We start from the raw sequence: 10,315 nt of genomic DNA, 5'->3' as shown, positions 1-10,315 counted from the left end.
CTCGCAACTTTAGATAATACTGGCTCAAGCTCAAACGTCTACAACCTCGTCAAAAAAAAAAAAAAAAAAAAAAAAAAAAAAAAAAAAAAAAAAATTTGTTTTTTTTTTTTTTTTTTTTTTTTTTTTTTTTTTTTTTTTTTTTTTTTTAAACGTTGTATTCCAAAGTCAAACGTCAAGTATTGTTGATCTCATACTCGTCAGAATTTCTTGAAGCCCTCCAGCTCGCAAGGCCCTCCAGCTTTTAGAATTTCCTGGAGCTCGCAACTTTAGAATTTCTTGGAGCCCTCCAACTTGCAACTGTGGAATTTCTCGAAGCCCTCCAACTTGCAACTGTAGAATTTCTTGAAGGCCTCCAACTCTTAACTTTAGAATTTGTTGAAGGTCCCAACTTTAAAATTTATTGAAGCTCTCAATCTTATACAATATTGACTTAACATATTGACTCAACATATTGACTCAAGTTCAAACGTCTACAACCTAGTCAAAAAAAAAAAAAAAAAAAAAAAAAAAAAAAAAAAAAAAAAAAAATTTTTTTTTTTTTTTTTTTTTTTTTTTTTTTTTTTTTTTTTTTTTTTTTTTTTTTTTTTACGTTGCATGTTAAAGTCAGAGGTTGAGCTCGTAACTTTGGAATTTCTTGGAGCTCGCAACTTTAGATGTTGTTGCATCGGGTCGACGATACTCTCAGCTCATCAAAATTTTCCAAAGCTCTCACAGCTTGTAAAATTTTAAATTCTCTCCAGTGACCATGCCAATTTAAACTTGACGCCGCTACATACCCATCTAAAACTTTTCAACGTTGTTTCAGTTTTAAATTGTAAAAATCATCTACGGCCTCTGCCACTGATCCAGCCAACTCGCAAATGTTTTATTTTAAAATATCTACTTCAAAATTCGCCTCTTCTCTTTCGAGTTCAGTCTCGGCAACTTCCGTTTTGCTTTCTGATGGCTTTGTTGAGATGGAAAGTAATAATGTTACGACGTAATCACTTATGGCTTTCATCTGCTGAGTCACCTGAGCCCGGATGGGATGATTTATTTTCAAGGTATCCTTTTCCTTTTCCAACATTTGTTTAATTGTATGCACTACACACCGCAATTCCAATTCAATTGCATCTTCATCCTGTTTCACACTGGCTTGATAGGCTTGGAATGCTCTCTTCAAATGTTCATCGTGAACCACTGGTTGTAACATGGGCGTGAGCACTTTTTCGTGAATGTAACGACACATGACCCCCGCAATCATATCCACCATTGAGTTTGTAGCTTTAACCTGCTTCACGCTTAAAAGGGATTGGATGATTGTATTTGCTGCCGTATACATGTACATGAAATCGTTTTCTGAACCAGTTTTGCGAACCGCTTCAATGACGGATTTTCCCATCGGGAGTTGATTCATCAATTTTTCCATATACGTTGTGAAATATTGCTTTTGGGCATTCATCAGTTGTTGACTAATATCGTCTCTTTCCGTCAAACCTGCTTCAAGATCAAGCAATACGTCCGAGGGTTTAATCTGTTTGGTGGGGGGTTCTTCGTCTTCTGATGACGCATCCTCTTCGTGCGCACGCTTCATCTTTGTTTAAAAGAATGGCTCGTTTTCTCGATCAGACTTTGTCTTTTCATACGCCTCGTGACCCGCTGTTACGGCTCGTCGGGTTACTTTACGATTTTTCAACGCCTCCACCAAAGGATCGTCCCATTTCGGCACATTGTCGGTGACTTGCGCGTATGTTTCCAATTTGTAATCTGGAGCCAGTTCCAGTGTCCAATCACCCCCCTCGTGCTTCAAAAGCAATCCATTGGAACGAGGCGATTCGGGCCATCCGGGAAGGGTTACGTGATGGGGATTGGAAACGATGGTTCCTCGGTATTTTTCAGGTACTCCGAGATCGTTTTTGCCGATATAACAGGCTGGAAATGCGTACATCAATTGATTTTTCCATACGAGGGGCGTCGACCCGGGTTGCCAGTGACGCGTGATCCACCGACACCACTCCATACGATTAGGTTGAAGGGACGATTCCATTTTTAATTTTCCAAACCAAGAGGATGACACGCGATAATTGTAAATTTTCGCTTTAAACGATTCCTTTTCCAAAAAAAACACTTGCATGTAATCGAAAGGAAATTCTTGTCCAATTTGCAAGGATCCATCGCGCACCTGGTCTCGGAGGGGAGCAATCACCTTTTTGGGATCCACGTTACTGTAGTGTAAAAACGTTACGGGATTATGATCCAACAAGTAAAAATAGGCATAGAGTTGCACGTCCATAGGTTCCTCCGGGGGGTTTTTAAACGCACTGACGCACGCATTGTAACCCTTGCCATAGGTGTAGTCGTCCAATTCCTCTATCCTGACTCCAAATTGACCGAGTGTGGGATCACACACACACCCAAAACCAGATTTGTAGCGAGCTTTTTTCAACGGTTTTCCTGTAATGGCGTCAAACGTGCAAGGTCTCTTGAAGCATTTTTTCTCATAGTGCCGACGTATGTAATTTTTGTCGAGCCCATCCGACTCGTTCAACTGGTGCCCGTTCAGCTCGTCGGGTTCACACGGATAATATTTCATGCGATCCACGACTGACATTTTTTGGCATTCGAAATTCTTCGTGGGTACAAAACCCTCTGCACAAATGCATTTTTGCAATTGTATACTGAAATATCCGTTGGGCCGACACGCCACATCGACGGTGCAGTTGCCTCCGAAATGGGTTTGGGTGACGAGATTTGGATTTAAACATATGCAGGCCGCAAACGACTTGCCACGATGCGAAACGAGCGTCCACGTGCCAGTTTCGGGATAACAGTCTTCGCCTCTCAACAGTTGAGGAACGCATAAGTTATTCACGCAAATGTCGTGTTTTTTACAGTCTGATGTGTGTGTGCATGTGTCGGGGGAAGAGGTTTCGGCGTGTTTTGGGAGGAGAGGCCACTTTGAAAAGGGAGTACGAGGTGTTTGCGAGGCGTAATAAATGACGATTACAGCATACAAAAATATTAGAATCCAAAAACGCATTGCTTTGTTAATAAATGTAAACCTTTTGATACGCTTTATCGCTGTAAAACAACCCAATGTTTGAATGGGCGGCATCCTGTAGGCGCAACCAAGTCAAGAGTTTACATTTGGTTTGTAAATTTCGCACAGACTTTAAATACTGATCCACACTATACATTTTTGTTTCATTGGGTTCTCTCCACAATACCTTGAATCATCTTCTCCACCACCACCATCAGTTCTTTATCGCAAGAATTGACAGTCTCGTAGGGTTTGACGTAAATACGCAAATCATAACCGTCGTCCATGTTGATGGTGACATTATCGTCCACCCCCATCAAGAGTATGTTTTGACTGTACCTTTTTCGATACATGTCGCGCACGTGCTCCGACGCCTTGAGATAATTGTAAAATTTTTTAGAATATTCGCACTCTGTTCGTCCAAAGAGTGTGTGGGCGCATTCGGCCACGTCCGGCAAATACGCATTCACCATGTCTTTCACGTAGGCGTCTTTGCCATGACTCCACAAGATAATGTCTGCTTGGATCAATTTTAAAAACTGCAATAACGTTTTCAATTTGGGGCGAGGGTGGAATTTTCTGGCACTGTGAAACCCCAGGGTCAAATCCATATCCAGTACGCAAACGTACTTTGGACTCATGTCGCTTTTTTCTCTGTAAACAAAGAACATGAGCTCAAAATGCACGATCCGAGCAGAAGATCGTATTCAAAGTATAATTCGGCACCTCACAAATTCAAATTTCACGGCGGCAGATTGCCCCATTCATCCTAGAAAACCTTGCATGTTGCTGTTGAATAATTTCAACGCGGAGCGATTTCACTGCCTGTACGCGAATCGATCCACCGTTTGGAAATCGTACACGATAGATCAATCTTGCGATATACCCGAACACTTTGACGAAATGATGAAAATGAAAGAATGGTTGGGGAGTCAATACGTGTTGCCGTTTTCAGGTCATCTTCGAGAATCATCCGGTTACACGATCGGCATGTTTCGACAAGCTATTGATTTGTATCCACCCAGTAAATTGCAGCGTGTTTCGTTCAAAGAGTGTGCCTACGCAACCATTGTATTGTTTTGTGCCGCCTGCCATCAATTGGGGGGCGCGGTACCAGATTTAAAACATTTTTTGTTTTTATACACGGAAAAGCATCCTGTTTTGTGTGATATGGGAAGTTATAACGTGGAGAATCGTATTCGGTTAAAAGGAAACGCACCTCACTTTAATGAAAAAAAATGGAGACGATTTATGGAAAAGAAAACCATACGAGATGTCATTCGATATCTCAAACTGGAATTTATGACCATGTTTAATCAAAAGAAAAAGAAGGGTCAACGATGCATTTTGAACGAGACTGAAGAGGTATTTGACACGGAAACGCATATGCTCTTGTGTCAAAGTAATCAAAAGAGCCTAATTCAAGTATTGCGAGACTTTGCACATTTGATGCCAGACGTTTACTTGAGAGAAAATATCATTTTGGAATGGGTCAAAAAACTTGGCTACAACGCAACGTAAAAAAAAAGCCCTCAACTCGTAACTTTGGAATTTCTTGGCTCAAGTTCAAACGTCAGAAGCATCGTCAAAAAAAAAAAAAAAAAAAAAAAAAAAAAAAAAAAAAAAAAAAAAAAAAAAATTTTTTTTTTTTTTTTTTTTTTTTTTTTTTTTTTTTTGACGTTGTAGTTTAAAGCCAGACGTTTAGTCTTATGATCTCAGACTCGTCAGAATTTCTTGAAGCCCTCCAACTTGCAACTTTAGAATTTCTGGGGCCTCGCAACTTTAGAATTTTTCGGAGCTCACAACTTTAGAATTTTTCGGAGCTCACAACTTTAGAATTTTTCGGAGCTCGCAACTCTAGAATTTCTCGGAGCTCGCAACTCTAGAATTTCTTGGAGCTCGCGACTTTAGATAATACTGGCTCAAGTTCAAACGTTAGTAGCATCGTTATAAAAAAAAAAAAAAAAAAAAAAAAAAAAAAAAAAAAAAAATTTTTTTTTTTTTTTTTTTTTTTTTTTTTTTTTTTGACGTTGTAGTTTAAAGCCAGACGTTTAGTCTTATGATCTCAGACTCGTCAGAATTTCTTGAAGCCCTCCAACTTGCAACTTTAGAATTTCTGGGGCCTCGCAACTTTAGAATTTCACGGAGCTCACAACTTTAGAATTTCTCGGAGCTCGCAACTCTAGAATTTCTCGGAGCTCGCAACTCTAGAATTTCTCGGAGCTCGCAACTCTAGAAGAATTTCTTGGAGCTCGCGACTTTAGATAATACTGGCTCAAGTTCAAACGTTAGTAGCATCGTTAAAAAAAAAAAAAAAAAAAAAAAAATTTTTTTTTTTTTTTTTTTTTTTTTTTTTTTTTTTTTTTTTTTTTTTTTTTTTTTTTTTACGTTGTAGTTTAAAGCCAGACGTTTAGTCTTATGATCTCAGACTCGTCAGAATTTCTTGAAGCCCTCCAACTTGCAACTTTAGAATTTCTGGGGCCTCGCAACTTTAGAATTTCTCGGAGCTCACAACTTTAGAATTTCTCGGAGCTCGCAACTCTAGAATTTCTCGGAGCTCGCAACTCTAGAAGAATTTCTTGGAGCTCGCGACTTTAGATAATACTGGCTCAAGTTCAAACGTTAGTAGCATCGTTAAAAAAAAAAAAAAAAAAAAAAAAAAAAAAAAAAAAAAAAAAAAAAAATTTTTTTTTTTTTTTTTTTTTTTTTTTTTTTTTTTTTTTTTTTTTTTTTTTTTTTTTTACATTGTAGTTTAAAGTCAGGTTTTAATCTTTGCTCGTCCAGCTCAAAACTTTTCCGGAGCAATGTGTTTGCACAGTTAATAAAGCCAACCATGGCAGAAGATTACAAGACGCTTGTACTGCATTTACTCTCCAAAAGGCAATATCCCATACTGAAGGATATCGTTGTCATGGATATCCATTACAAATTGCTGCCAGAAAATGCAGATTTTGACGTAGTACATGCATATGATAAACGATCGCATGACGCCATGTACACGTTGTCACAACATGCGGATCCATTTCGCTTTTCCTATCTCGTCGGTAACGAAAACATGTTTTATGTGCATGAGACGGATCATTTCGACACCACGTCCTTACCGCTACACTGTCAACGAGTCAAATTGAATCGCTATTATGTGGACGTGATCCAAAATCAAACGAGTGAAACCTTTGAAGAAGAGCTATACCATTTTATAACACTTTTAAATTTTGACATTCCAACCCTCTCTCCTTTGTTGGGTTTGGACACTATCACTTGCACTCGGATGTTACCTAAATTTATCAAGCTTTGGGTTTTCAAATACGATGCGCAAAATTTTCAAAAATGTCCAGTTTCCAAAGGACTCGAAACTTGTTTTGGTCCTCCCGAAACTACAGGTGTGATTCCCGTTCGTGTGCTGAGGGGTAAATTGTCCCCCTGCACCTCCCACGCAAAAATTTTATCGTTAAATAATGATTTTCCAACAAAGCTCAAACATCCGTATTTAATGCATTACAGCCCTCTGCACAAGACACTCTTTCCGTTGGTTTACAATCCGCTCGAAAACCCATTATTGGTATTTTAGACTAAACATGTAACGATCTCTCTCGCTACCATCCGGAGGGAATTTTTTGTATCTTCGTTTTGCATCGTAATGACGACACACCTTGTAAACGCCCGCGCAAACACTTTCTTTCGGCAGATTGACATTGGAGTTGTCACTCTCGTCGTTGGATGCATCGATGGAAAAGACAGACTCGTCATCAGACACCTCGGACATGACTGGAGATCCAACAAAAGCTTTCATTTTCAAATGTTTTCGATTACCCGGTTGGGGTCTGTAATACTTGCGAACATAGCTTGTGGCATCCGGATACGCCTTTTCCCACGCCTCCTCTGGAACCACCGTCGCTTTTTGGTCCACATAGTTTTTGTAGGCCGAAAAACTTCTAAAGAAGGGTTTCAATTTTGAAAGGGGTACCAAGCCATTTTTCCCCAGATGTTCAATGTGTGACAATGAAAAAACTTTTTTCATATCGTCCTTGTAATCTGCAAAATAGTCGAGCATTGACTCGTACGCGTAGAACGCTGGAATTTTGCGAGGAGGAAAGGGTGGAGGTTTTACATATTTACGAGGCTTTGCTTTCTTGGTAATCTTGTTTCCTTTTGCACGTGGCATCCTTTATTTGTAAACAATCTCCCCGTAATGAAAAAGGTTAAAAAAGGGAGACTTTTGCATTTTGTCGTGATTATCGTAATGCGCGTGATGATAATTTTGAAAAGTTTCCCAGTGCGCTAAAAAGTGACACGTGTAGATAAACAGCATTTGCCACGTGGTGTTGTGTCTAAAGTATTCTGCTGGATTATGGCAAGTCTCATCCAACAAAGTAAAGTTTATGGTGCCTCGTGCCTCGTCGACCATGTTATTGTTTCGACACACATTATCACAATAACTGTTTAGCGTCGCATTAAATTCATAAAGATTGAAAACCACATGAAAACCTTTTCTCTCCTGAGGCGTTTTACGTTTATTAGTTTCGGCGTACGACGTGAAAATTTCCTTTGGGCCATTGGGTTCGAAAAGATAATAAAATGTCAAATTATAATTTTCCAAGTCCTTGATGGGACGCCCAAATATGACATTGAGCATGGGAATCCACTCGGCCAACACCATATGAATTTGATGAAATTCTGTAGCAGAGTACTTATCCGCAATGTCCCGACATATGGTCCAAGCATCTTGCCACGTGCCGACGTGATTCGATGAGGTGCGACGACAACTTTGGGAATCGTGGTGATCAATCGATCGTTGCATCTTGATTTTTTTAAAAAAAAGACAACTATGTGGGCCGCCTGGCTCCTTTTTTTAATCATCTGGATGTGTTTCTGGTGGATACCAGAGGATTTTAAAACAAAATCAAAAATTCAAGTACGTGAACCCATTTTCCAGCAAAATTGTACAGACAAACGCATGTTTTGCGTAGACGATTGTAGTTTCCTGTGCGTGGAAAAATCTACCCGATGCGTGGGGGGCGTGTGTGTAACAGATGGTCGAACACCCATTGAATGCAATGAAGAAAAAGGCGGTCGATTGATGTTGACAAATGACGACGTGGCGCGATGGATTTGCCTCTGTACCGATGAAACTTTTTGGTCGGGACCTGCATGTGATACACTCAATCCCGATGTATGCGAACAAGGAGCATTTTTATACAATGGACGAGAGAGTTTTTTGTGTCTCTGCCCCAATCCATACAAAAGGTTCACCGTCAACGGAAAACCACATTGTTTAGAAAAGTTTATGAGTAATTTCTTTACAGAGCCAGAAGTAACAGAGATGGGACCTCACATGGTATAGTTTGAAATGCATCGTCGTGGATCTTTAGGTACACTCTAGCGTGGGTACTTGGACTCAACTCGCAACTTTAGAATTTCTTGAGGCTCTCAACCTTTGACAATATTGGCCCAAGTTCAAACGTCAGCAACATCGAAAAAAAAAAAAAAAAAAAAAAAAAAAAAAAAAAAAAAAAAATTTTTTTTTTTTTTTTTTTTTTTTTTTTTTTTTTTTTTTTTTTTTTTTTTTTTTTACAATGTGAGTCATTTTAAATTTTCGTTGCAAATCCAATTTAAAAGCTTCGTGACAAAATCCTTCGAAAAGCATTCACACACAATGAAATGATCTCGCTTACAATCATACAACAAATTTTTAAAATCATCGGGTGGGTTCACAAAGATAACGCTCATGTAATCATCATCGTTAGTCTCCACGCTCAAAAATCCATCACTACCCACACATTGCTTCAGATTCACTTTGAGAATACCGGTCGTCTTGCAATTTAAAATCACGCTCTTTTCATTCATTTCCTTGAAACTGATTAAAGGACCAATGGCATTACATTTTTCACATTGTCCATTGCCGACAAAGATCGTTTTGAAAACATTATCCAAAACTTCACTCATAGCAATTTTAACAACCAACGTTGCAAAACTACCCACAATTTCAGCTAAATCGGCTTCGGCCAGGTCTACAATCCATTCATGTTCCTTTTTTTCACCATGCTTCAACAGGAAGCTTTCAAATGCTTCATGGAGAGGAAGATTGTCGCAAACCATGTGAAATCTTCCATATTCTGTGTTACAATATACGTTTCCATACGTCCCGATCTTGACGTTGTAATTCAAGTAGGGTAGCCCCCAATATGCACCTAGCAATGTAATTTTCATGTTTTAAAAAAGCGCCTTTATTATGTAACGTTTTTTCATGGGACAAGCCAAATGGCGATGTTTGGACAAACGGTTTAAATTGACGGCGCTTATATATTTTTTTCTGCTCAAGTATTTTTTCGACTCTCGTCCATATGGTAATTCCATATTCGAAGACCGTCAGCTTGAAACTGGGTATAGCAGAAAACTGCAAAAATATATAAGCACTTCTCAGAACGAAAAAGTACTTGAGCGGGCAAATGTTTGATTTATCATAGGAAAATTTGGAAATTTGGAAAATGGGGAAAACGTAAAACATTTCCATTTTCGAGTCTGTAAATGTTATGTTTTGCTATTGAAAGATGAAAAAACTGATTAAAAAAACTATACAACTTATTCAAAATTAATGTAAAAATCACATTTAAGAGCTATTAAAATAGGATTTTAAGTTTAAAAGTTTGATTATAAATTTTAACTTTTAAACGATTCATGGTACCAAAAGGATTGGTACCTTGAATCGTTTAAAAGTCGCAGCTAGAAGGGGGGTACTTTTAAACTCAAAATTCGAAATCGGCATGTTTTTACAGTCTCAATTACATAATTTTTCTACCATTTTTCAATAATACATACTTAAAACAACAATTTTCAAGAAAATAAAATTGTAAAACATTAAAAAAGAATTCAAAAAAATTGTCAAATATTAAAAAAAGAATTCTTAAAAAAATAAATAATTCAGTCTTTTGAATAATAGGGTTAATATTCCACAGTATTAAATAATAAGTTTTAATTATAGCATAAGTTTTAATTATAGCATAAGTTATTTTATTATACAATTACATTTTTTCAAAAAAAAAAAAAAAAAAAAAAAAAAAAATTTTTTTTTTTTTTTTTTTTTTTTTTTTTTTTTTTTTTTTTTCAATTACTGTTGTATGGGTCATAAAACAATGATGTCCACTCTTCAATCTTTTCATAATTTTCTCCGGCACAATCCCACACAATCTCAGAGCGTGAAAAGGATCTAGTCCGTATGAAATTGTCAATTCTTCGCAGCAATATCTTACCAAATGGGTTTAAAGTAATATTGGCCCGTTTTAAAACCAATTTGACCAC

The sequence above is a fragment of the Parasteatoda tepidariorum genome, chromosome 3 (genome assembly GCF_982258835.1).
Source record: "Parasteatoda tepidariorum strain Cologne lab strain chromosome 3, Ptep-v5.0, whole genome shotgun sequence".
Classification (NCBI taxonomy): domain Eukaryota; kingdom Metazoa; phylum Arthropoda; class Arachnida; order Araneae; family Theridiidae; genus Parasteatoda; species Parasteatoda tepidariorum.
This window is presented reverse-complemented; position numbering follows the sequence as displayed.